The sequence below is a fragment of the Rhamphochromis longiceps genome, linkage group LG1 (assembly GCF_057381845.1).
Source record: "Rhamphochromis longiceps isolate RC_006_pf linkage group LG1, R_longiceps_female_GT1.1, whole genome shotgun sequence".
Classification (NCBI taxonomy): Eukaryota; Metazoa; Chordata; class Actinopteri; order Cichliformes; family Cichlidae; genus Rhamphochromis; species Rhamphochromis longiceps.
Window position 1 is genome coordinate 40039069 of NC_140557.1, and position 26429 is coordinate 40065497.

A 26429-nucleotide genomic window follows, 5' to 3' on the forward strand; every position below is an offset into this window, starting at 1 on the left:
TAGATCCTCCTAAATGACTTATTGCAATAATCCCTTCCACTGGATTACAAGATGACTGCCAAAGGGATGAAAGTGTACGTTTATGTCTGGACAATCCAGGGCTGTTTGAGCCAACACAAAGGATCAATACTTTGGTCCAGGGAAGCTTTTCCTGGATCAAATCTGGTCAGTTTAGAGGTGTTAAATAATCTGTGTGCTATCATTTGATAAACCCGGTATATGGGTTTAACTTTTATTTTACTCTGATTGTGATTATTTTAGCTTGTAAGATTTCTTTATTTTATATATATTTACTATTCTAAGATTCAATTCAATATTATTTATACAGCGCCAAATCACAACATAAGGTTGTAAGGTAGACACTACAATAATACATACAGCAAAAAACCCAACAATCATATGACCCCCTATGAGCAAGCAGTTTGGCAACAGTGGGAAGGAAAAACTCCCTTTTAACAGGAAGAAACCTCCGGCAGAACCAGGCTCAGGGAGGGGCGGGGCCATCTGCTGTGATTGGTTGGGGTGAGAGAAGGAAGACAGGATAAAGACATGCTGTGGAAGAGAGACAGAGGTTAATAACAGATATGATTCGATGCAGAGAGGTCTATTAATACATAGTGAGTGAGAAAGGTGACTGGAAAGGAAAAACTCAATGCATCATGGGAATCCCCAGCAGCCTACATCTATTGCAGCATAACTAAGGGAGGATTCAGGGTCACCTGGTCCAGCCCTAACTATATGCTTTAGCAAAAAGCAAAGTTTGAAGCCTAATCTTGAAAGTAGAGATAGTGTCTGTCTCCTGAATCCAAACTGGAAGCTGGTTCCACAGAAGAGGGGCCTGAAAACTGAAGGCTCTGCCTCCTATTCTACTTTTAAATACTCTAGGAACAACAAGTAGGCCTGCAGAGCGAGAGCGAAGTGCTCTAATAGGGTGATATGGTACTACAAGGTCATTAAGATAAGATGGGGCCTGATTATTCAAGAACTTGTATGTGAGGAGCAGGATTTTGAAATCAATTCCATTGCTGGCATTACTCTGTGTCTATAGCGGTGTAATTGCTACAGATTTGCTGTCTTTGTACGGTACTTCAGCTAACTGATGCATTTAGACCACTAATGGAGCTCAAAAGAGCTGCTGGTTAATAGCAACATCTAAAACCCAAATGCTATGCCTACAGTTTTCTCCCACAAAGAGTGAGTGAAAATCCCACTAAAAGCATCCTCGTAATAAACCATCCGCTACAGCACATGCTGTCTCTGAATGCAAACAAACATGCTTTTTTAATTTTATAGAAACAAAGACGACATCATTTCTGTATCAGATTTAAATTGCTAATATTAATCCAAATATTATAAGCTTTACATTCAAAGTCAAGATGATGTGTCCAGTTTATTTTATTAGCAAATACGGTACTATCACAGTTTATTATAGTGAAATGAAAAATCATGCAAAAAAAAACTAAACAAGTAAATAATCAAAAGACTAATAACTCAAAATAACTCAAACATAAACGTAGAGTTTGTGTTAAATATTTAAATAAACCTTTGCAAAAGAAGCAGAAATAGGTAAATTATAGCCACAGTAAAATGTAGACTTCACCAAACCTACTACAAAACACTGGGAGTAACAGCCTGAAGCTGTGTTCACGCTGGAGAGGATTTGTAGCAATGAGGTGACCAGAAACCGCAGAAAATGAATCACACTCATCGACATGTTAAATAACTGCTGGAGATGGGAAGTTGGTGAAAACAATGAGAGCGGTGAACCCTAGGAGCGCTGCTGGCCCTGACGGCCTCCCAGGAGCTGTGGTTAAAGCCTGCTTTGAACAGCTGGCAGGGATCCTCACCAGGCTGTTCAACCTCTCCCTGACTCATGCCACCGCTCTCACCTGTCTGAAAGCCTCTGTCATCATTCCCATACCCAAAAAGACTGGTATAGGCAGTATTCTTCTTCCTCCAAACACGACGAGTTGAGTTTATACCAAAAAGTTCTACTTTGGTTTCATCTGACCACATGACATTCTCCCAATCCTCTGCTGTATCATCCATGTGCTCTCTGGCAAACTTCAGACGGGCCTGGACATGCACTGGCTTCAGCAGGAACACGTCTGGCACTGCGGGATTTGATTCCCTGCCGTTGTAGTGTGTTGCTGATGGTGACCTTTGTTACTTTGGTCCCAGCTCTCTGCAGGTCATTCACCAGGTCCCCCCGTGTGGTTCTGGGATCTTTGCTCACCGTTCTCATGATCATTTTGACCCCACGGGATGAGATCTTGCGTGGAGCCCCAGATCGAGGGAGATTATCAGTGGTCTTGTATGTCTTCCATTTTCTGATGATTGCTCCCACAGTTGATTTTTTCACACCAAGCTGCTTGCCTATTGTAGATTCACTCTTCCCAGTCTGGTGCAGGTCTACAATACTTTTCCTGGTGTCCTTCCAAAGCTCTTTGGTCTTGGCCATGGCGAAGTTTGGAGTCTGACTGTTTGAGGCTGTGGACAGGTGTCTTTTATACAGATGATGAGTTCAAACAGGTGCCATTCATACAGGTAACGAGTGGGGGACAGAAAAGCTTCTTACAGAAGACGTTACAGGTCTGTGAGAGCCAGAGATTTTCCTTGTTTGAGGTGACCAAATACTTATTTTCCACCCTGATTTACGAATAAATTCTTTACAAATCCTACCATGTGGATTCATGGATTTTTTTTTCACATTCTGTCTCTCACAGTTGAAGTGTACCTCTGGTGCAAATTACTGACCTCTGTCATCATTTTAGGTGGGGGAACTTGCACAATCGGTGGCTGACTAAATACTTTTTTGCCCCACTGTATTTCTCATGTTTGCTATTTATTCCTGCTGTCTACTATTTATATTTTATTCCAGCACAGTTGGTGTGGAGCACCCACAGTTTCGTTATACACGTACAATGACAATAAAGGCGTATTCTACTCTATTCTATTCTATTCTATAAACTTTTCTCAACTTGAGACAAGCGACTACTAATGAGAGGGAAGAATATTGCCGTTTGACATATAATCTTGTAGTGAATACATTAGAATGTTACGTAGACAAATAGAGCCTCAAATGTCCAGCCGTCAGTTTTCAAGCAATGTGTGACAAGAAAATCTGTTCCAGTGTGCATGCAGCTTGAGAACTGTAGTCTTAGTTTGCCAGTCTAGAGTCACAAGACTTCCAAAGGCCCACCAGCCGCCTAAGAGGTTTAGAGGAAAAACTGCTTCCCTTTAAACATCTGAAAAGATACAAAAGACTGTAACCAGCCTCTGCTTGTTTGCAGGAGTTTAAAAGGGGAAATTTCATGATTTACTGGAGTGAGCATATTAAGTCATTAGTATTGGATAAAATCCTCACACTGAACGCCTTTTGAGGCAAGAGTCCAAGACATGACAGTGACAGGCAGGGAGTGGACCGGGAATGCAGGACTCAGCAGAAAGACTATAAAACCAAAGACCACTGCTTTATTGCTGGTAAAAAGGCAGCAAAACACAACAGGTAAAGCCGGGCAGGGTCAACCAGACAGAGACTACACACACCATGAGGGACAACACAACAAAGAACAGAGGGAGACGCAGGAGGGCGACTAAGGGAAGCAGAGACACAATGTGTCACTACAAACCATGTGAGAATGTTCAGCCCGCTCACTGACCAGATGTGTCTCGGTTGACAGCAACAAAAGTAAACACAGGTGGTGTATCCTGGACTTTTGGAGAGCACCGAGAAATTACGTTGTTTTCATGGCTAGCTGCTAGCTCGTGCAGACCTTTGCACATCTAGAGTACCTCGCCACATTTAGAAGAAAAGCAGCTCTATAATTGGTTAGGGTTGAGGTCGGATTCACACCATAAACGAACTGCTCTGGAGTGTGTGTTACTGTGTTGACATCACTAACACAAATTAACCACACCACTGGGAAGAAGAACCAGAGCTCTCAGACTAACACGCGTTTTACAGACTGGAACTGGGATAAACAAACATGGAGACTGGACAGACTGGGAGACAAAGGGACACAACACAGAGAGATAAGCACAGGGACAGGACTACAAACATATTAACTAGACAAGACAGGGAACGTAGAGAGCCACCAAAACAGGACACAGAGAGACCAGACAGACACGGGAGCATGACCAGAGAGACAAAGGACAACACAGAGATAAGACTGGGACAGACAGGACACAAGAGGGGCACTCACATAATAAAACAAGAAATCAAAAAGTACGAAAATAAATAATGAAAACTGAGAGGCAAAGGAAAAAAGGACCTCAAGATTAACCGAAACAGCAGCAGAACATAAGTTAACTCAAACCAAAAGTCTATAACAAACTCAAAAGCTGGACCAGTGATGACCCCAGCATGATCTGACATGTACAAATAGTTTACTATAACAGAAAACAATGTATTGTTCATATTTACATGCACTGTCACAGCACAATAAGCCGCTGCTGTCACATTGATTTTGGAAATGATTTATTCCAACATAAGTGAATGTCGATGTGCTTTCACACATAAAATATTAAAGCTGAGTGAGCCTTCACTTTGTGCAAACCCAAATATAGCAGCGATCCTTAGCCTGGAATGCTTGATAAGGTGGAATTACATAAAATGGCTTCATAGAGATATGTAGTGTAAAAGGCATAGCATTATTTCTCCATCTGTGTGTGCGTGTGTGTGTGTGTGTGTGTGTGTGTGTGTGTGTGTGTGTGTGTGTGTGTGTGTGTGTGTGTGTGTGTGAGGGAGGTGAGAAAGATGAGAACAATTTTTCACGAACATTCAAACATGATAAGAAGTATTTTTTGAACAAATTCCATGTTTTTTTTTTCCATCTTGCCATCTCTCTATCTATTTATTACCTTTGTTGCTTAGTTGCCACGCTGGAGCGGCAGATTGGTGAAAGCAACAGACTCTGCTTCAGTTTAACACCTGATAAAGTGACATTTTCACTTTTCAAGTGAAGCAAACAACCACAAATCATTTACAGCTTCAACATATATTTAATCGTATCTTAATCTGCAATGTCTCTTCTTTGATCGAGTTTTTGCCTGTTTGGAACACCCAAGCTGAAATTTTTTTAAAAATGTAGCTTGTTTTAGTTTCTGAAACTGTTTCTCTGGTTAAAGCAAAACCCAAACCCTGTACAGTTGTGGTGACGGGGTGAATGCTATGAGGTTAAATCAACAACTGAAATGAGCACTAAGCATCACTTGGATAGTGACTCTGGTCTTTAGAGTAGTTTGTGCAGAGCGCAGATAGCTCAGGGATTAACGGGCCTTAGAGAAAATGAGAAAAGATGAACAAACAAACCAAAAAATAAATAAATAAAAATACAACAGAGAACAGGGGAAAATGAGGTTGAGAGGCAGATGAATGGAGAGAGAGAGAAATCTAATCTAATCTAAAGATGTAATCCTGCAATTGTTGACCTCTTCTCATGGATGCCACCCATCAGTGAGCAGCCTGAGCACAGCAGCGACCCGGTGAAGGTCTAAATGAAACACGGCAGCGAAGCGGGATTACTAACAAAGAACCTCAGCACTGTTGACATCTGCTACCTCCCCACCACGCCCTCCCTCTTCCCCTTCATTCACACCATTTCTTACTCAACCTTAAGCGCTCAGCTACATCTATGAGTGGTAGCTAGGATTGGCCAGTCAGTCAGCCTCAGATTTCGGGTGTGTATTTATCTGTTTTCAACTCCTGGGGGACACTTGAGCTGTGGACTTTGGGATGGGACAACTGGATTGGATACCATGGGTTCAGCCTGCTGCAGAGGTTGGTGCCACACCCACTCTTCCCATCTTTTGCTTCCATCCTTTACTCACATCCTTGATTCCCATGTTTTACTCCCTTAACCTCTAATCCCAAGTTCTTTGACTTAAAACACACACACACACACTTGGAGCCCATTCAGAGCCCAGCTCTCCCTCTTTTGTCTGGCACAGCTTGTATCATGTTGAGTCGCTTGCTGGCTATATGCAGATTTAGTGCATTTTAATGTTGATCACAGAGACTGTGTGCGTGTGTGTGTGTGTGTGTGTGTGTGTGTGTGTGTGTGTGTGTGTGTGTGTGTGTGTGTGTGTGTGTGTGTGTGTTAGATTCACAATCAGCCCTGTGGCTTTTACAGATTTTCTTGCTTACTCGGTGCAGATGATGTAACAGTTCAGCTACACAAATCTACCACTGTGTTACGTCATTTTTCTCCATACTTCGCTGCATTGTTGAAGCTTGACTAACAACTGGGGCAAGTGAATAGAAACAAAGGCCCAAGACCCTGAAATGGTCAAAGTCACATAGTTTATCTGACACAGTGTTTTAAAATATTTAGCACAAAGGTAAAGTATTAACTGACATTAAATGACAAAAGCATTTAAAATGTGATTATTTCAAACAACTGACACATTTCCATCTTATAAAAAGACGTTTAAAAAAAATGACGTAGTCACCCATACGGATCACTGCACGTTAGTGTTTTTAGTGTTTTTCTGCAGGTTAATCTGTGAGGCTTGTTTAATTATAAACCTGTACATAACAACTAGCTTGGCATAGCTATTAGCTTAATTGTTAAATGAATCACTACTAGCTTGGGTTCTTTATTCACCCTTCCCATATTTACCTGTTAGATGTGTCAAATGTCTAGATGTTCCTTAACCTGCTTTAGTAATATTGATACCTGTACAAAAAACGTAGCTCTGGAATAGCCTTTAGTTAGCTAGACCCCTGTAGTCGTGTGGGCATAGCCACCATTAGCTGTTCCCCAGCAGATTGGGGAAATCAGCCTGGCTGGGTGACCGAGAAAGTGTAGCTCTAAACAGAAGACCCTGGAATACCCCACTCTGTGGCACACCTGCCAAGGCAAACACTGTCATCAGTGGTTATACTGGTTATTGGTGATTCTATTCTGAGAAACATGAAGCTAGACACAGAAGCGACCATGCTAATCATCTTCCAGGAGTAGCAGTGCATTGAAGGAACCCTGAAACTGCTGGCAAAGGATAAACAAAGATTTGGTTAGATTATAATTCACGTTGACAGCAATCACACCTACAGCACGGTATTTGGCACCACTTTCATACTGACTAATGAAGATGTTGCCATGAGACATTTTTAATAATGTTACTGGATGTGAATCAACATCTGATCATCATCAATTTTCTCAAGATCCCCAACAACACTGGCTGAAACATCCACAAAACACAACTGTAGATGATTTTAATCGATAATTCCATCTGGATTAATCACTCCATCAAACCTGTTGCTGATTGCCTGATTTTCAGTTCATTTCTTGTATAATTTGGGAGCTTGGCAGCATTTTCTTAGAAATGGATTCTTGACAATCATTTTCATTTTCATACCATACATTCAGATTCAGTTTGTGATCAGCATTAGTTGTGTGGCTGAAGCTACCCTGCATACCACATTTGCTAGAACGCATGCATTCTCTCCCGCCCCGGCGAGAGAGAAGAGGAGAGAGAGACAAACAGAGCGTGCTGATCAGTGTGCAGCTGATCCGCCTGGCCGTGACAGTACCCCCCTCCCCCGACGGGAGCCTCCCGGCGACCCCCAGGCTTGTCAGGGTGAGCCACATAGAACGCCCGCACCATATTCCGATCCAGGAGGGCCGCGGGATCCAAGAACGCTCCTCCATCAGAGGTCGGTGATTTGCGCCGGAGGTGCACTTCAGCTGTGAGAGACAGAATGTGGAGGGAAGGGTCCATGAGTCCACATGGTGGGATTTGTGGGGAGTTTGTTCGTGAATCAGGGTGGAAAATAAGTATTTGGTCAATAACAAAAATACAACTCAATACTTTGTAACATAACCTTTGTTGGCAATAACAGAGGTCAAACGTTTACTATAGGTCTTTACCAGGTTTGCACACACAGTAGCTGGTATTTTGGCCCATTCCTCCATGCAGATCTTCTCGAGAGCAGTGATGTTTTGGGGCTGTCGCCGAGCAACACGGACTTTCAACTCCCGCCACAGATTTTCTATGGGGTTGAGGTCTGGAGACTGGCTAGGCCACTCCAGGACTTTCAAATGCTTCTTACGGAGCCACTCCTTTGTTGCCCGGGCGGTGTGTTTTGGATCATTGTCATGTTGGAAGACCCAGCCTCGTTTCATCTTCAAAGTTCTCACTGATGGAAGGAGGTTTTGGCTCAAAATCTCACGATACATGGCCCCATTCATTCTGTCCTTAACACGGATCAGTCGTCCTGTCCCCTTGGCAGAAAAACAGCCCCATAGCATGATGTTTCCACCCCCATGCTTCACAGTAGGTATGGTGTTCTTGGGATGCAACTCAGTATTCTTCTTCCTCCAAACACGACGAGTTGAGTTTATACCAAAAAGTTCTACTTTGGTTTCATCTGACCACATGACATTCTCCCAATCCTCTGCTGTATCATCCATGTGCTCTCTGGCAAACTTCAGACGGGCCTGGACATGCACTGGCTTCAGCAGCGGAACACGTCTGGCACTGCGGGATTTGATTCCCTGCCGTTGTAGTGTGTTACTGATGGTGACCTTTGTTACTTTGGTCCCAGCTCTCTGCAGGTCATTCACCAGGTCCCCCCGTGTGGTTCTGGGATCTTTGCTCACCGTTCTCATGATCATTTTGACCCCACGGGATGAGATCTTGCGTGGAGCCCCAGATCGAGGGAGATTATCAGTGGTCTTGTATGTCTTCCATTTTCTGATGATTGCTCCCACAGTTGATTTTTTCACACCAAGCTGCTTGCCTATTGTAGATTCACTCTTCCCAGTCTGGTGCAGGTCTACAATACTTTTCCTGGTGTCCTTCGAAAGCTCTTTGGTCTTGGCCATGGCGGAGTTTGGAGTCTGACTGTTTGAGGCTGTGGACAGGTGTCTTTTATACAGATGATGAGTTCAAACAGGTGCCATTCATACAGGTAACGAGTGGGGGACAGAAAAGCTTCTTACAGAAGACGTTACAGGTCTGTGAGAGCCAGAGATTTTCCTTGTTTGAGGTGACCAGATGCTTGTTTTCCGCCCTGGTTTGCGAATGAATTCTTTGCGGGTCCTACCATGTGGATTCATGGATTTTTTTTTCGCATTCTGTCTCTCGCAGTTGGGGTGTGCCTCTGGTGCGGGTTGCTGACCTCTGTCGTCATTTTGGGTGGGGGAACTTGCACAGTCGGTGGCTGACTGAATACTTTTTTGCCCCACTGTATATGACAGGTTTGAAACCCTGCATTCAGCATTTTTACTGTCTCCATTTTAGACGTTATGAAACAAGTTGTTACAAGAAAGAAGTGGATGCGAGTGAGAACCCAAGGACTTGTCCTAAAGGAATACGTGGCCTTGGATTCTTCTGTTGTCCTAATGATGCATAGTCACTTTTAGTCTAAATGAGATCATAATTTATCAAACGAATATCACGATATATTGAAAATTATCCAAAGCTAGCACATCATAACTGCATGAGAATAGTGTTTAGTGATTTAAATCAAGTGAGAAAGAGGGACTTTTTGGTAGCCCCCACAGCTGGTCATAAGAAATACACTGATCTTATCAATGTAACATCCCTGATAAAACACATTAAAATGTAAGATCCCATTTAGTAGGCCTTGTGCCATGAACAAAATCACGTCTTTAACACAAAGTAAAGCATTGCTGAGACACATTTGTGCTAGGTGTTAGTCAGCTGCCATCTTTAAGAAGGTATGTGATGAGTTGGAGTGTATTTTTCTTCCTTGTCTGTTTAAGATTTAGATGGTATCTTGCAAGCAACATGTGAATTAATGTACGCATTTACAGTGTTCTTTAGTTTTTCCATCAGATCCACTCCTCGATCGTCCAGTTTCAAAACACCAACATGACCGATGCGTTCAGGTTGAGGCTTCAGAATAGGAGACTGCTAACTAATGAAGGATGTCACTGTATGTATTTTATGTATAGGAGTGAACTGACTAAGTGAACTAAGCTGAGTTAAAGTTCAGTAGCTGCTACACAGTGCTCGTTTATCCCAATGACAACTGGCTTGCTCCCAGTCAGTTTAGCACTTTCTAACAAGAGTTTTTCTTTTCAGGTTTTTCTAACACAGGCATTCAAAATCATTTATCTAACTGTAAAGTAAGACATGTGTAAGTAATCTATTATACTGAGTTGTTGATGAATCCTACAGTGTTACGAATTAAAAGGCAAGGAACTCGTAGATGCAGGCATGGAAATCAAGTAGGAGACTGAAAGAGATGAACTAGAGAAGAGAGCAACAGCATAAAAGAGGAAAGTCAAAGGGCAAGACAGAGGAAAGCTCAGTGAGAGGGCCAGGCAGATGGAGTAAGTGACAGAGAGAGGAAATGGCTGCTAGAAAAACGAAGAGGAGCTGAATGAATGACAGGGAGGGAAAAGAGGAAGACGGATGGTTGAAAAGGGAAAGAGAAGAATACCAAAAAAAAGTGGAAAAGAGGCAGAGATCAGGATGGAAATAGAAAACTTGAGGAAGGAGAAAGCCAGTGAGCCAGCCAAGAGTGGGGTTAAAATTCTTTCAGATCAGGTACACATAATAGGCCTCGTTAATATTCATAGTTTCCTCAGGTACAGCGAAGGTTAAATTTTACTTACTTTTCAACTCTCATTACTAATACATGATGGCAATAAGAATATTCAAAGCAGACGGGTGACCAAGGGTTGATGAGAACCTTACCTTTCCTCTGACATTTAAACACATTACCATTTCAGGGCCCCTTCCTCTCAATCGTGCCCGCCAGAATAAATTGTCAGCTAATCACGACTTGCCTTGCGAGCCCCACCTGAATGATGATATTCCGAGTGAAGTCCACCCCTCCTCCATTAGAACTGGACTCTCATTATGTGGAGAATTGGTGAGTGTGTGTGAGAGAGAAATGACTTTATCTATCCATCTACCTATCTAAACATTCGCTAGTTAGTTGGCTGTCTAGCAGCCAATCAGATACATGAACAGAGGTGTTATTTACAGAGCATTTAAATGGTGAACTCTTTTACCCGAGGCCATCAGGAGTGTCTTCTTGTGCAGTGCCGTAGTGAAAGTCCATCTGGTTTACCTTCTGGTTGAAGCTGTGGCTCTGAATCATGTAGTGTACATGAAATACAGGTGTAGTTGTAATGATCGTTATTGCTGTTGTAGTATTGTTTTGTTGAAGCACAATTTGACAAAGATGGCCACCATGGAATCACCAATTGTTTTGGAATCTCCAACTTGAAGCCTCATTGCGAATCTTTAACTTCTGCAGTGTTTGTTTGATTTAAACCAGCGGTCCCCAACCCCCGGGCCATGGACCGGTACCGGGCTGCGAAAGAAAAGAAAAAAAAAAAAAAAAAAAAAAAAAAAGAACGCTCCTCCATCCCCTAGCCCTCCCAAACCATGAGTCACTGCAGGCTGCGCCCCCGGCGCCGGACATCCATGAGTCTCGAAATGGTGAAAGCCGGGTGGCCATCAATGACCCGGGCGGGTGGAGGGGGCCTGCAAGGAGGGCACAGAGGACTAGAGAGGCAAGGCTTCACTTGCGACACGTGAAAGGTGTTATGGATTTTCATATTCCGGGGCAGTTTAAGACGGACAGAGAAAGGGTTAATCACAGAGTCGACTTCAAAGGGACCGATGAAAGTGGGAGACAGTTTCTTGGATTCAGACCTGAGTGGGATGAATCTGGTAGACACCCAAACCTTTTGTCCAGGTGTGTAGGTAGGTGGGAGCAGGTCCGGTGGCGATCCACCAGGCGCTTGTTGCGTTCCACTGTGCGGAGAAGGGCAGCCCGAGTCACTCTCCAGGCGCGCCGACACCTCCGAAGATGCTGTTGGACAGAGGGAACAAAGTGCTCGACAACTGGGAAGAGTGGCGGTTGATAGCCCAGGGACGCCTCAAAAGGGGACACACCGGTGGCAGAGGAGGTAAGGCTGTTATGAGCATACTCAATCCATGACAGTTGCTCGCTCCAAGTTGACTGGTTAGTGGACACCAGGCACCGGAGAGCTGCTTCGAGCTCCTGGTTGGCACGCTCCGTTTGACCATTGGTCTGTGGGTGGAAACCAGAGGAGAGACTGACCTGAGCTCCGAGGGCACTGCAGAACTCCTTCCAGACACGTGACGTAAACTGCAGTCCTCTGTCTGACACAATGTCCGAGAGGATTCCATGGAGGCGAAAAACGTGGTTAGTTAGTAGCCGGGCGGTCTCTAGAGCAGTGGGAAGCTTAGGGAGGGCGACAAAATGAGCAGCTTTGGAGAAACGGTCCACAATGGTGAGAATGACAGAGTTACCTGACGAGACAAGCAGACCAGTGATGAAGTCAATAGCAATGTGTGACCAGGGGCGGCTCGGAGTCGGCAGAGGTTGGAGGAGGCCAGAGGGTGGTTGATGGACGCTCTTGTTTTGAGCGCAGGTCCCACATCATAGTTGCTCTCTGCGGAGGTGAGAAGGCGTGAAAAGTAGGCACAGGGGTGAAGCTTACCACCTTGCTGCTGGGAAAGCACCGCACCCACTCCAGCGTCCAAGGCGTCCACCTCTACAACGAACTGCAGGTTGAGGTCAGGTTGGACGAGGATGGGCGCCGAGGCAAAGCGGTCTTTTAGATGAACGAATGCTTGTTGGGCCGGTTCATCCCAGCAGAAGGGAACCTTGGGAGAAGTGAGACGGGTCAGAGGCAGGGCAAGTTTACTGTAGTTGCGAATAAAGCGACGATAGAAGTTCGCAAACCCCAGAAAGCTTTGAAGCTGTTTACGGTTAGAGGGGGTCGGCCAGTCAACAACGGCTTGAACCTTCGCGGGATCAGTTTTGAGGTTACCTTGGTCGATGATGTGGCCCAGGAAGGAAACAGTTGAGACATGAAACTCACACTTCTCCCCTTTAACAAAGAGACGATTCTCAAGGAGACGCTGAAACTTGCCTGACATGGCGTTGGTGGTCAGTGACGGAGCAGGAGAAGATGAGGATGTCATCCAAGTAGACGAAAACGAAGTGGTCAATGAAATCCCGAAGAACGTCGTTCACAAGGGCCTGAAACACAGCTGGTGCATTATTGAGACCAAAAGGCATTACAAGATATTCGAAATGGCCCAGGTGAGTATTGAAAGCCATTTTCCACTCATCCCCCTCCCTTATTCTCACCAGATGGTAGGCATTGCGCAGGTCCAGCTTTGAGAAGATAGTGGCCCCCTGGAGAAGCTCGAACGCGGAACTCAGCAGAGGGAGGGGATACTTGTTTTTAACTGTGATGGCGTTGAGGCCACGATAGTCGATACAGGGCCATAAACTCTTGTCCTTCTTAGTGACAAAAAAGAAACAGGCGGCAACAGGTGAGGACGAGGGACGAATGAGACCCGCGGCAAGGGATTCATTGATGTATCTCTCTATGCTCTCACGCTCAGGTTGGGACAGGCTGTACAACCTACTGGTCGGAAGTGGTGCGCCTGGGAGGAGGTCAATCCCACAGTCGTACAGCTGGTGAGGGGGAAGGGAGCGTGCCTTATCCTTACAAAACACCTGTGGCAGGACGTGATAAACAGACGGCACGGAGGACAGATCTGGCGGTTCGGAGATCGCTGAATTGGTTGGTGGGTTCATGGCGGGGGTGGCGGCTTTTAAACAGGACATGTGACATTCTTCCCCCCACCCCGAAATACTTTCTTTTCTCCAATCAAGAGAATGAGTCTCGAGCCTAATCATTAACGTGACTGCAACCATCAGACGAGGAGGAGACTGAGAACAGGAGACCTCACCCACCCATACACTCCTCACTACTGGCGGGCGCTGTCTTTTGGCCACGACGGGCAATCCGTGGCAATATGGCCCTTGTGGCCACAATAAAAACACTCACCGGCCCTCCACCGACGATGCCGCTCCTCGGGCGACAGTCTGGAGCGGCCCAGTTGCATGGGCTGTTAACTCTCCTCCATGCTGCCCGATACTTGATTGACCGTTTGCTTGCTTGCTTTACTTGACCGTTTCTTCAGCCAAGGTCCAGAACTCGACCGAAAACTCCGCCATACTCCGCCTTCCCTGCTTCAAATTCAACAATCTGTGGGCGGCCGCCTCTGCTCTGGTGCCTCTTTCAAAAACACTTTTAAACTTGGTGAGGAAGTCCTCGTAAGAAATCTCAGGGGCTGTTCTTAAAACGGCTTGCGCCCAGTTCAATGCATGCCCACGTAATAGTTGAACAATAAAGGCAATTTTGGCCCCGTCAGTCTCATACGTTCTTCGTAACTGTCGGAATTGTAACGTGATCTGGGTCAAAAATCCAGCACATTTATGGAACTCACCCGAGAAAGGCTCTGGCGCTGGTAACGATCGCTCCGGAGGCTCAGCGGGAGCCGGCGCGGAGGAAACAGATGGAGCGGCCGCTGAAGGGTCGGGAGCCGGTAACTGAGGAGAAACAGACGGAGGTGGTGAGGGTGGGCTTACCAACGGTATGCGTTGAGCGAGGGCTTGGGTGAGCGCAGCCAGCTGTTGGTTAATGTGCTGTAGCATGTGTTTGTGGCGTTCCAGAATTGCCTCCGGAGTGAGGACGGGTTGCTGGGTGGGGGTTGAGTCCACTGAGTCCATGATGGCTGGATCGTTATTGTTACAGTTTGGAGGAGGACTCAAGCGCTGCGTGAGGGAAAAGGGGCTCCAGGGAAGTCCAAGGGAAAAGCACGCGTTCTTCATATCATCCACACACACGATCACTGGCTCTCACTCCAACACTTCCCACTCGGGAATCACATGGGGGGAAAAATCCAGGGAGCTCTGTAGACAGGGAGACAGGGTTAAATACAACGCACAAAGGAAACACAACTAACGCGTGGTAGACAACGATCCAGCAACGAACAGCAGTCACCTCCTGGCTTAAATGCTGATCATCTTAATGAGACCCGAGGGCGTGAACCCACAGTGAGTTCCGCCCTGGCGAGAGAGAAGAGGAGAGAGAGACAAACAGATAGAGCGTGCTGATCAGCGTGCAGCTGATCCGCCTGGCCGTGACAAAATTAACAAATTGCCAAATCATAGTTAACAAATTATTATAGATTTTTTTTACAGAGTTAAGTTTCTGTGGCGGTGGTGTGGTCCCTGGCTCAGCTGCAGGGGGGGAGTGGGATGGTGAGCTCGAGGGGGCGGTGCCAAGGAGGCTTGGAGGGAGAGGTGGAGGTTTCTCCCTTTATATATAGTGAAGGCGGAGACCAGAGGAGAGTGTGTGTGCTGAAACGTAGAGCCACATGTGTGTGGCGCTTCAATAAACAGCTCGCAAGCATACAGCATACCAGAGTGTCGGGTCAATCTTTACAGTTTCCATAGATACTTTAGATTTTACCAAGAATAAAAATGTCTGTTTTTCAAAGCCTGTAGGTTTTTATTCAGCTTATTATTAAAATGAAGTCCGTCCATGATATTGTTGCTCTGGATCTACTGACATCATTTAAACCTGGTCTTTGTCTCTTCAGCTAGTCTCTCCTGTCAAAAGACAGAAAAAAAACAAAAGTACAGTGGGAGGGACCCAAACACAAATAAATTGTTTTAACCCAATTTAAACCTACACCCAACTTTTACCACCTCCTCCAACCAAACAAACAAAACCTGGCCCCAAATTTTGTTTTGTTTTGTTTTGTTTTATTTTATTTTATTTTATTTTATTTTATTTTATTTTATTTTATTTTATTTTATTTGATTTGATTTTATTTTATTTTAGTCACAAGGCTACGGCCCTAAAGGGGAAACCAGGTTTTCTGGTGTCATTATGAGGATTAAGCTAACGTGACGTCACCTTTCAAATGTTACTTCTCCTGGATTGCAAAAAAGGAAAAAAAGTCAGACTGCTAAAGAGAAACCAGGAAGGAAGCAAAACCCTAAGTTGGATATAATTTTCCTGCACTGTATAATCCACCAGGAAGTCCTCCGAAAGTCTAAATTGCAGCTTGATCATGTAGCAAATAGAGTGGACTTAACAGTCGTCACTTCATTAAATTCCTTCGAGAAACTGACCACCACGACTTGTCCACTGCTGCACTATCGCATCACCTTTCCTATGCCTGTAAAAAGCCACTATTGTGCTAAAATTCCTCATTTCTTTCTTCTAAGAAAATGACAAATAGGAGCAATTTGTTGAAATATGTGCAATTATACATAGAGCAAAAATATAGTTTATACTAGCTTGAAAGTCCGTATTTGATCTGCCCACCTTTATTCTTTAGCACAGTCTGAACTCTCTTTAAGCAAGCTTTCATTAAACAGTCTGCAGATAGTTGTCCAGGCTTCTTGAAGGACATTTCAAAGCTCTTCTTTGGATGTTTGCTGCCTTTTGTTCCACTTTCTGTCATCGTAATTCCACACTGCTTCAAAATTGTAAGGTCCAGGCTCTGGGGGGATGCAGTCTGTGTGCAATTGTGTGTTTTTCTGTCCAGGTCTGCTTTTACTCCATCTGCACTGTGTTTGGGATCACTGTCATAGTGAAAAATCAAGCTGTTACCAATCAGATGCTTTTCAGATGGTATTGCATGTTAGATTGAAATCTGACTGCACTTCCCAAACACCACTGGCTAAAATGCAGCTCAAAGACCATGAAAGAGTTTCCACCATGTTTTCAGATGGCTGTAGACACTTTCTGCTGTACCTCTCTCGTCTATTCATATTGATTCATCACTTCATAAGACCTGATCCACTAACTATCACTACAGTTCTTGTTTTATGCCGGTAAAACTCGAGCAATCTTTGTCATTTTTTCATATCAATAAAGAAAGAAACAACATGACAAATTATGTGTGTATAGATACATTGCTATTGCCTAAATCTGCGCCTGAAATTTTCAGTGGTTCATGTCTTAAGTTATAAGTCTTTTCAAGCATTCCACTGAAAATGGTCAGGTACAAGGACTGGACTGAAAATGAGACTGAAAAGCAGACAAATCCAACGATATATAATGAAAAACTGAGCTCAAGTCCACTTTAAACATTACAAGAAAGTCTGGCTCCTTGGAAGCCGAATAGAAAGAAATGATGTGTAGTACAAGACGTTTGCACAGTACAATCGATTTTTACTGGTATTAAAGACAATACTTAACAGTCTCAGCTACACAGTCAAGTTACTCAAGAATAAATGAGTACAGTGTGTTAATACTGGAAAATGTTTCTCACCACGGGTTATGTTCTCTTTCAAACTGATTCTAAAAATGACAAAAACTACACAAAGTATTGTGAGGGTCTCTGTGGATTTCTCTCTCCATACAGCAGTAAGCTTATGTAAGAATGATTGGCAGATGGGCATATTAGACCATCCGCTGCCACAGTGTGATAATCCCACAGGGTGCATACATTGAGCAAACACACAAAACATTTTTTTAAAAATCCACAAACATCCACACGCACACCTCAACCACGTGAAGCTTATCTATTCTCGCTTTTGCTGCAGGTTTTAGTTTAGCTGTCCTTTTGCTTCCACGCTCCATCCTAAACTGCACCTGAACACAAGTCAGTTTTTGCCAAAGCCCTGAAAAAGTAATTTTAGAAATCCTTCCAAAAACCTCTGAGCTGGCTGACACACAGCAGGGTCTGTGCTGCAGGAAAACAGACATCTACTGTCAGCTGGCAAAAGTCATGCAGGGCAGAAGGGACTTGATGTTTATGCATCAGGGCTTATTTTTATGTGCACAAAGATCCCACAGTGAAGTCAGTTTATTGGTGCCCAAACTGTTTGAAATCACATAAGAAATTAAGATTTTTTTCCAATGTGATTTTCAGTTTTAACAATGAACAAGAAACCTGGTCATTTTCCACGACGCAGTCATTTTACAAATAATCACAGAGAAAATGTAAGTAATACAATTTTTTTTAGTTATGAAGACGAGACTGAAGGCGTCTGACTGATTCCTGAAACAAGGCAGTTTTTATGTTTTTTTGCAAAAATGTTAGTTTTCAGACAGATAAAAATGTATTTTCTGGTTTACATATTAAACCAATGTACTCCAGTTTAAAGTACAGCTTTATTTATGCAGCGAACATGCTAAACAAATTCTAGGAAGAGTTAAAAGCACTCAGCCCTCGGCATAAAACTACTGCTGGATTTTCTTACATTCGTACAGTCAGATTAAATAAATAAATGAACCCCTAACAATAGATGTTTAGCACTTTTTTCTGTGGTTTATAGACGCAACAATTAGCCAAAGAAAGTTCCTTTTAACCAGTGTTTACCCCCTGTGTACTTTTCCTGATCAAATTCAATTTTAAAAAAGTTCTTAAAATCTGAATTGGAAATTGTGTTTGTATAGCATTAGTGGACAGTATATACATTTATCATGGCTATATGTTAAGCTATTTCACACTTTGAAATGTTTTTCGTACTTAAAGTGCTGTATTTATTTATTGATATTGTATTATTATCATTATCATTATTCATCAGTGTGATTTATTACAGTACTACTGTAATTATGTGGAGATTTTTATTTTTGTTTATTTTTTGGTAGATGCCAAACAGGTAAACTAGTCATTAGTGATGATTTCTCACATAATTACATTCAGTGGTCTGATCTGGCATTTTGTAGTATTTTAGTAACTCTGTTCTATTAAAAGTGATTTTTGTCTCCCAGTGTTTATAACTGGCTTTCACAGCTCCTCTGGTATTATACCATGTCACGCTCCTAATGTTGCCAGATTAGAGTTCTTTTTAATGACAGGTTAAGAAAGTTGAGAATTTGGGGTATTTTTTTTAATACAGCCAGCGTGATTAGCACTGTGTCATTAGGATAGAGAAATACAGTCCACATCCTGACTTACCATGTAACTAAGAACTGCATGTTAGTGCAGAGCTTTTCATAACTGTACAACACCTTATTCTGCTGTTACATATAAATAATTTTGCTGCACTGAGCTTCCCTCGTGCGCATAATGTATTTGATTACTGTGTTTCAAGGAGTGATCAAAAGATGAGAGCCATGAAAATCTAAACATTTCATTTGGCTTAAGTCTGACTGATCTCTGTTTTTAATAATAATTTCTCAAACATGTCGGAATCTTCTACCACAAAGATTTGATTCTGCTCTGACGTGCACTGTGCACCCTGATTTCACCACCAACCTTTAACTGGTCATGAGAATGAATTTCATACCAGTGATAATTGTAGGTGATGACATGTACAACTAAGCAGTGTTCGGCTGAATCGTTTGCAAGCTTGAAGATGAAATGCTGGGCAAAGAGTAAGAACAGGACTCTGCTCATCAGTTTTTTCTTCCAGTATTCAATGATACTGGATTCCCAGTCTGGTTCCCCAGACTGAAGCTGTTAGTACTGGATTCTAATGTAAAGGCTGATGGCATTTGAAGGAGACCGTGCAGGTAATTTTTAATTTGTTTGTTTTTTTTGGCCTATAGTCTTTGCATCATCATCACTGGCCCACTCACCATATTTGCTACCTCTTGACTTCACTTCCCAAAAATGAAAATTTATTTGAAGGATTACTTTTTTGCCACACTGGAAAATCCGGCACCCATCACAGAGGCACAAGTACAAGGGGACATGATGGGGCTCTACTGAGAGATGTAAAAATAGCAGCCACACTGAAAATGGTCCAGTGGAGCAGAAAAGGATAACCTTCAATGTGAGATCAGCCAAATTTAAATCAGGTATGGTTTTTGATTTTCATAGGCCTAATCACAGAGCTATTTGATCTTTGATGGATCTTTCAAGCCCTCTGTCAGTCGCCACAGTGGATGAATTAAGTCTCATTAGTGGAATCTTTACTGTGATACCACCTTGATAATCACCAGGACTGAATGATGAATAAATGTACAGTTGGCTCCTTTTCCTGCCTCTACAATAGCTTTCATAAGCAAGGTCCATAAAAACATTGGTGTATATGCAATAGCTTTAGAAAGATCCAAATAAAGCCATGTTAGTGCATATTGTGATTTAACGTCTTTCTCAGTTACTGTAAATGGAGACTGTTACAGAAGGTCTGTTAGTTAAAGGAGTCTTTATGGCTGAATAGATTTTTTATTTGAAACTGAAACTTCTGGAACAGTCTGCGTATGGCTTGGATTATATATCATGCTCGGGTGGTTTGGGTGATGTGGCGAGCACAGCATGGTAATTGTTTGCTTGCATATTTTATGACAACATATGCTTTTGCATGTATCCATCTGTTATGTTGCAGGGTCACTTCTTGAATGAATTTGTATTAGTTGTGCTTAGACAGATGGAGGATAAGGAAATCGAGTTGTAAAGTCTTAACGAGCCCTCATTGAGAAGGGCAGCGTGTAAGCACACAACTTCACACAACAGCAGAGCTTGAACAAAGAGGAGCCGCCACAGATAAAGGAGTCATGTGGAAATATTTCATCATGCAAAAGACAGGTAGGCACAGTGGTGTGGAACCGTAGCCTTAATGATCTATAGAACTGCCCCCCTCTGAGTTGCCTAGCAACACAAGGGATTTCTTTCTGGAAGAACCCCTCACCAGTGCACATCCCATGCTTTTAACCCTTCAGCCTCTGCTCCCCAAAACAGGCTAATATGAAATCCAGCATGTGCTGCAACCTCTTGCAACAATGCATCAACAGCATCTAACATTTCCACCATCAAACCGTGATCTAGCTTATGCTTCATTCTCAGGAACTCTGATTTATTATTCATGTCATTTTCCCATGCTGCTGAAGTTCGTTGTTTAGCCAGAGACTGAACTGAGTCAAAAACCAAACGTGACCAAACCAAATGCTTACTTTAATACTGTCCCTATCACCAGAAAGTTGACAACCATGGCTGATTTATTTAAAGGAATTAAAAAGATGACTATCTATTTAGGTGGCATCTCGGGGTCATGTGAGCAAGTGGGTATCTGTCCTTTTCAGAAAAGCACGCTTTTTCATGTGTAATTAACATTGTTACAAGCTTTGTTAAACCTAACAAAGTCATTAGTGCTTAAACTATATGCACAAATAATGAAACACACATGTATATAATAAATGTGTGAAAGAGAGACCCTCCACCAGAACATCAAAAGTGTGCAGTGTCCTGTGGTGTTTGGTAAAATGATACTGGCATCTGTGGGTTGTCAGGGTAGGACATATCAGTCTTATTCTCACACGTCTGGGTTGGGAGTTTATTGATCTAAGGAGTTTATTGAGCACTCGCTGACAACATACATATCTCTACAACACACCTACCACCAAGCAACAACGGGAAGGAAAAATTCTTTTAACAGGAAAAAACCTCAAGAACCAGCCTCAGGGAGGCTCACCCCCAGCAGACGGCTGTCTGCTGGGGGTGAGGGGAGGGAGACAGGACAAAAGACACACTCTGGAAGAGAGACAGAAATTAATAATAACTGATGATTAAATGCAAAATGGTGCATTAACACAGAGAGTTAAAAAGTTTTGAGTTTTGAGCCTGGCCTACTGCAATGTCAGATATGACAACTAAGGTTCAAGATCACCTGATCCAGCCTTAACTATATGCTTTATCAATAAGGAAAGTTTGAAGCCTAATCTTAAAAGCAGAGAAAGTGTGTGTATCCCAAATCCAAACTGGGAGCTGGTTCCACAGAAGAGGGGCTCAATAAAGCACGTCCTCTTATACTGCTGCTTTACTCGTGGTTCCTGGGGTATTTAAAAGTAGAGTGTAGTAGTAGTATACGTATAGGAGAATTTATGTGAGGAGCAGGATTTTAAATTTAACTGTGGATTTAACAGGGACCCAATAAAGAGAAGCTAGTATGGGCAAAATATGCTCTCTTTCTAGTCCCTGTGTGTGCTCTAGCTGCAGCATTTTGGATCAAGTGAAAGGTTTTTAGGACAACCTAATAATAATGCATTACAATAGTCCCAAGTGTATCTGTTTGCAACTAAAATGTTCTGTTTTGACAAACTAAAAATTAATAAATGAAGCAACTACAGTCCTCAGTATGAAGGCAAAACACAGATAACTCAGTATAATTAGTACAGATTAGGTTAAAGAAAGAAATAAAAGTAATTGTTCCTCCCTTTTTACCTCAGCCAGTACATTTGTGTTTTCATCATCATTCTGTCTCTAAACACAAGAGCTCAAAAAGTTTTGGATGAATTCCGTTAACAATCCATCCACCAAGGTTATCAAGGTCAACTTAATGATGATTTCCTACAACTGCGGTATTTACGGTAAGCATAAAGAAAGTACCGTGTACAGATTGAAAAGGTCAATAGAGTGATCATAAGCTAGAGTGATAATAAAGTGATAATAATGCTCTGTTGTTTGTATTGATGGCATGCAGGCACTTTGGATGTCCGACTGACAGACTGAGTCAAATAAAGTCAAATTTTATAAAATGCCTTTCATCTTTAAGACTAAAAGTCCTTTGTCTTTATTTGTACTGGCAACATACAGGAAATGATACTGGTGTATGAAGAGTCTAAATATCCATCACATTTGACCTTTGACCTCACTTTCACTCTCACATCTGCCCTTCTTTCAAAGTGACCTCAAAATGTGCTTTAATGAAACTATTGTCAAGAGAAAGAAAACAAATGCAATACAAGGAATATATAATGTAACAGTATAACAATAATATTCCCTTAAAAGTAAATAGTGCCCAGAAAATGAGCTGCTTTGATGCTGCCTTTGTTTTTGTTTACGGTGTATTGTTGTTGCAGTAAAGCATTACTTGGATTCCATTCTCACTAATGACTTTCTCTGCTCCAGCTCCAGTGTGAGGTTATGCAGTGCGGTTCAGCCCCACGAGAGTGAGAAAGACGAGGATGAAAGGGAAGTGTGTGAGGGGCGGAGTTTAGGGATTCATGTGCGCGAGTGTCTGCGGAAGGGGTCGTGCTACTGTAACCGGGGAGGCGGTGGGAGATGAGGGTGCGAGCGGGATCATGTGCGCTGTAGAGTCGCTCTCCGTGGTGCTGAAAGGAAAACTCTGGGTCTTAAAAGTCCTGTGATATGCACGAACTGCGACGCCAAGTCGGAGTAGCAAGGGAGTAAACATGAAGTCGATCATAAATGCCTTAAAAAAGGAAGGTAAGAGCCTGCGCACTCTCTTCTTTACTTTTCAAATAAGGCGCTCAGCTTCTGGGCATTGAGACTTCCTTCAGTACACAACTTAGTGGAGAAAGTGGAGGAATTTTGCTCGCTTTGTCTTCGTTCTTGGGTTATTTTAACCGCGTTTGTCAAGCTGTAGGTAGGTCGGCGCGTATTTAGGTTACACGAACCTAAATCTGCGAGTTGTCTGGGGGGTTTTTCGGGCGACAAAGAAAAAAAAAGAGACAGCGCCCGACATTGGACTAGTTTGTAGGTCACAGAAAAGAGAAGAAAATGGGACTGAAAGGTGGAGAAAACACGCACAGACATGACTGCGCGTCGTTCCCCTCACTCAAGCAGACCCCGGGCAGCCGATCCATCTGGCTGTGTGTGAAACAGTGTCGCTGGGTTGACGTTTTCTATTCTTTCGCTGCTATTTTCTCAATGAAGACTCGCGAGCGGAGCTGTGCGTCGGGCTGTGTCGCCTATAGGCTGAGAAAGGATGCCAAAAATCAGCATCCTCAGCGAATACAAGCACAAAGCAGAGACGGACTTCAATGTATCCTAATGTCATTACTATTAACATTTAGTAAGGATTAAATATAAATAGCACTAATGATGCCATTGCATTTAATGAGCGAGTGAATTGGTTTGCTGTGGTACAGCTCATGTCAGAGTCATGCGCCCACAGGCTGGAAGCTTAAATCAAGTGCCATAACTAAATGAAAGATTATTAATTGAAAATAAGTCTTCGGTGACAGAACATAATATCCATCTAGTACTTATTTTAACTGCCTTACTTGCATAGTTTTAGGTTCTCTGCATCTATAAAGTGTAAGACAAAATATACATAAAAATAACATTATAAAAATTATTGTTATTAAATATAATTATTATTATTATGGGCAATAATTCCAGGTATTTTCAGGTCTATCATAAATGTTTGTGGTGTTGCAGAACATGTGTTTTCTGAGCATCAATATGCGCAGTGTTCTTTTCTGAAATCTCTTGCGGCAAACATTTAGCTAAATTCTATTACTTACATTTAAACTTATATATCAAATCTGAAATCAGCCCTTTATTGGGCTTAGTTAAAAGTACTGTACAAAACTACAAATTACTTGTCTTGAGCAGTAAATGTGTGGTTTCAGGGAATTATGAATCAGCCCCTTTTTGCGTCACCACTGATATGGTAGTGTCAGATAACAGTAATTTACCCATCTGTCATTGTGGCATTTTCATAAAGTGATGGGCGTTCGGCCTCTTGTTCCACTGAACTCAAGTGAAAATGAAAAAAATGCCTTTATAATTCAGAAACTACAAAGAAAGTTAGGGAGGGATTTCATATACATGAAAACCACTGAAGAAAAGGTCCCTATGCTTGAACATCATGTTGTATGTGAGCACCATCATTTATCATAATGTGCTGGATTTAGCAGTCGACAATGTATGACCAATATCAGTTAGTTCAACTTAAATCTCTTTTTTAATCCATGTGTAAAGATGCTGTAGTGTTGTGCATGTTTACTTAGCTTAGGTGAGTAGTTTAGGTGCCCTTGTTGAATTTGTTGTAGTATTCCTAAAAAGAGAGCATCTTGCTGGTAACTTGTGCATGACCATAACCAGGTGCAAGCATTTCATTCGCTTCAACTGAATAGCTCCATCTGATGGAAAATGCAAATGTAGCATGTTCGGCCTAAATATGCAATATTAGCTAAATTGAAAAGAGAAAGAAAACAGCTTCAGAATTTAAAATATAAGGAAAAAAAAGTCCATAATCATCACTTTTTCTGATTTGACAAATATATCTATCTTCCGAAATTTAAATAACAGTAAAGTTGAATGGTTGAGTTAACTAAAACTACAGATTTAAAATACCAAAAGCTGATGGTAATGCTTTTTTCATGAGTTTCATAAGTTACTCACATACGTACAATTTGTTAAAGTATTTTAAAGAGTCAATACAGTCACAGTATAGTCCCATAACACAGTCCAGTGAGGGGTGGTGTATTTAACGTTTAGGCCTTTTAAGGACTTAGTATCATCCCAATTCTGATGTTATCGTGTCATTTGACGAAATAAGACATAAATTAAATCTTTAATTCCTCCAGCTGAGAAATGTTGTAAAAGCACATCAGTGTAATTCCCTTTTCACACCCCCACAAACTAACGATGAGCTAATGATGACTGTTTAAGAAAGTGCGTTATCTGGGAAAGCTGTTTACCCCCTAGGAGTGAGAGAGCTCATATAACACGCTACATTTATGGAGTGGAGGGTTGGAAACTGAAATTTCAACATGGAATTGAAAATAAGTTTGTCCTGTAAATTCTGCTCAGAAAGCAAATTCACACCTCAGATTTACATATTAGAATCTAATGCAGCTATGTATCCTGTCACATTCAGTCACTGTAATAAAAATATACAAACATATAACAGAGGTGAGCGGGAAGATTATTTTAAAGGATACAATGGCAGATTATATCTATGTTCTTATATTATGTTACCAGTACTGGGGATATCTCAGAATGATCACTGAATGGGTGACATTTAACAAAACGAAGCCAGAAATATACTTTCCGAGTTTATTTATATCATCTGCATTGTGTAAATCTTTTTCTCATAAATAGCTCAGTTGTAGATTGTTCTCGGCAAACACGAGAATCTTGTTCTTGTGTCTTTTAATAGATGATAGTTTATAACGAGCTATAGCTATGAATTACCATATAATTCAGGGCTTGTGTTTCTATGCAGTCTTCATTTAAGTTCTGATAGTTGTGAGGTTTTTTCAAAGAGGATACTTTTGCTATATTTACAGTAATTGTTCAACTTTTTGTGTTTTTATTAAGAAATATCCGGGTCTTGACTGTTGATGGGAGACACAGGGCTAACAGCGGTTTTCCATGTCAACACTAAACACTGCCTGTCTAAGAGTTTCTGTGGTATTATGACACTGTCAGACTACATTAATGATGGGAATGCACATTAAATGTTGGACTCATTATTATTATTAAAATGATTTGGATGTCATATCTGATGGATTTTTGCAGAAAGACGTTTAGTTGTTCCAGTTGGGGCTTTTTTGGGTGTTGGTGTTTAATGACTCAAATAATCTGCCCTTTGACTCAGTCAGTAGTTTGCTATTTATGACTGGACGTGAGACTCTGACGTCTGAGTGAGAGAAATAATTGTAAAAAAAATTCAAATTATGTGTAAATGGCATTGAAACTGAGATTTGCACTGTGGATATTTTAAACCATCTCATCTGATAGTTTTTAGTGTTTATTGTTCTTGGCTGAGTTCCTCACCTTTTCCTCTGCTGTGTGGCTCACAGCATGAAGAAGCAGAGCGAGGAGAGTTAAAATTGTCTTATTAACTGAAGGATTGATTCAAAACATCATTGAATGTTAGTGAGGAGTGACCTTTGAAGGAACACCGACAAAGTTACTTTGCACAAATTGGACTAAGACACAAA

At 42.2% G+C, this 26429-nt stretch overlaps 1 protein-coding gene across 1 annotated transcript in view; it reads left to right on the top strand.

Annotated features, from left to right (window-relative positions):
- The window catches only part of shank2b (SH3 and multiple ankyrin repeat domains 2b), a 220153-nt gene that overhangs the window by 67842 nt on the left and 125882 nt on the right, over nt 1-26429 (top strand). The gene's annotated exons all lie outside the window — the stretch shown is intronic.